Source organism: Triticum dicoccoides, chromosome 4B, assembly GCF_002162155.2.
Source record: "Triticum dicoccoides isolate Atlit2015 ecotype Zavitan chromosome 4B, WEW_v2.0, whole genome shotgun sequence".
NCBI classification, from domain to species: domain Eukaryota; kingdom Viridiplantae; phylum Streptophyta; class Magnoliopsida; order Poales; family Poaceae; genus Triticum; species Triticum dicoccoides.
Genome location: NC_041387.1, coordinates 10,123,555 through 10,125,887, shown reverse-complemented (window position 1 = coordinate 10,125,887; position 2,333 = coordinate 10,123,555).

Here is a 2,333-nt window from a genome sequence, read left to right as displayed (position 1 = left end):
CCTTCCTCTCTCCCCTCACCTGCGCCGCACACCCCACTGCCGCCCGCGCGCGCCCTCACCTCCTCCGAGACCGCCGGAGACCCCCACCCTCTCCTCTACCCCACCACCGTCGGTGCCCCCAAGCCTCTACCACCACCGCCGCCGGCGCGCCGGAGACCGCGCACGCCTTCTCCTTCTTTCCCAAGCACCCGAAACCCTAGCCCGCGGCGCAACCATGGCGACCGAGCTCTGGATCCGCGGGCTGGAGGTGCAGCACCAGATCCTCCCTTCCCTCCCCTGCACCGTCCGCCTCCTCCTTCCCTTCCCCTACGCCGCCTCCACCGCGCTCGACGACTTTGAAAGATCGTGGATGTCACCTAGAGGGGGGTGAATAGGCATTTTAAAATAATTACGGTTTAGGCTTGAACAAATGCGGAATAAACCTAGCGGTAAATTTTTCAAGCACAAAACCTAAAACAACTAGGCTCACCTCTGTGCACCAACAACTTATGCTAAGCAATATAAGCAACTATGTGATAGCAAGATATATGACAAAGAACAATATGGCTATCACAAAGTAAAGTGCATAAGTAAAGGGCTCGGGTAAGAGATAACCGAGGCACGCGGAGACGATGATGTATCCCGAAGTTCACACCCTTGCGGATGCTAATCTCCGTTTGGAGCGGTGTGGAGGCACAATTCTCCCCAAGAAGCCACTAGGGCCACCGTAATCTCCTCACGCCCTCGCACAATGCAAGATGCCGTGATTCCACTAAGGGACCCTTGAGGGCGGTCACCGAACCCGTACAAATGGCGACCCTTGGGGGCGGTCACCGAACCCGTACACTTTGGCAACCCTTGGGGGCGGTCACCAGTACCCGTCAAATTGCTCGGGGCGATCTCCACAACCTAATTGGAGACCCCGACGCTTGCCCGGAGCTTTACACCACAATGATTGAGCTCCGAACACCACCAACCGTCTAGGGCACCAAGGCACCCAAGAGGAACAAGCTCTAGGGTGCCCACACACCCAAGAGTAATAAGCTTCTCAAACTTCACTTCCACGTATCACCGTGGAGAACTCAAACCGATGCACCAAATGCAATGGCAAGGGCACACGGAGTGCCCAAGTCCTTTTCTCCCAAATCCCATCAAAGCAACTAATGCTAGGGAGGAAAATGAGAGGAAGAACGAAAGAAGAACACGAAGAACTCCAAGATCTAGATCCAAGGGGTTCCCCTCACTTAGAGGAGAAAGTGATTGGTGGAAACGTGGATCTAGATCTCCTCTCTCTTTTCCCTCAAGAACTAGCAAGAATCCATGGAGGGATTAAGAGTTAGCAAGCTCGAAGAAGGTCAACAGTGGGGGAAGAACACGAGCTCAAAGGATTAGGTTCATTGGGGAAGAAGACCCCCTTTTATAGGACCTCCCGAATCCAACCGTTATGTGCTCAGGTCGTGCACAAGCGGTACTATCGCTTGGAGGAGCGGTACTACCGCTTAGCACGGTCAAAACAGCCCAATCGAGAGAGAAAACACGAGTTTTTGGTCCGGGGCGGTACTACCGCTTAGGAGCCACGGTAGTACTGCTCTAGAACGGTACTACCGCTCAGGAGCCACGGTAGTACCGCTCTAGAGCGGTAGTAAAAAATTACATCCGCTCTAGTCGCGGTAGTACCGTTGCAGCCTTTACCAAAACAGCCACAACTTTTGCAAACGGACTCCGAATTCAACGAAACCAAGTTTGTTGGAAAGCTAACGACATGGGCTAACACAATATTGATAGAAATATCAAGAATAAGCAAATGAGAAAAGTCCCATAAGAAAATGGTGAGAACCCTTTATCGGATAAGACCGGTAGAACCTCCACAACCAAAAACATCATAGAAGACGCATGTGAACTCCGTTTTTTATGAACTCAAGCTTGTCATCAAGATGACCATAAGCTCTAAGACTCACAAAGATAACCAAACAAGAACCAAGAAACATGATGCAAGGATGCAATGGTTTGAGCTCTCTACTAACGATACGATCAAGCTACCAACTTGAGAGCCCCCGTTGATAGTACGGCAAACGATCCTATAACTCAGTCTCCCAACTACCACCACAAGACCGGTAAAATAGAAAACCTATCAAGGGAAAACCTTTGCCTTGCACATGGTCCACTTGATCTAGATGAAGACGATCTTGACTCCCTCAAGTTGGACCACCTTTCTTGATTGCGTTGGCTCGATGAAGACTAGATGATTGCTCCCCCATAGTTCACTATGGGTGAGCCACTCTTCGGCACATCTTCACAAGTCCATTGACACCAAATGGATGACAAGATTCAAGCACTTGATCTCTTCGTGATGA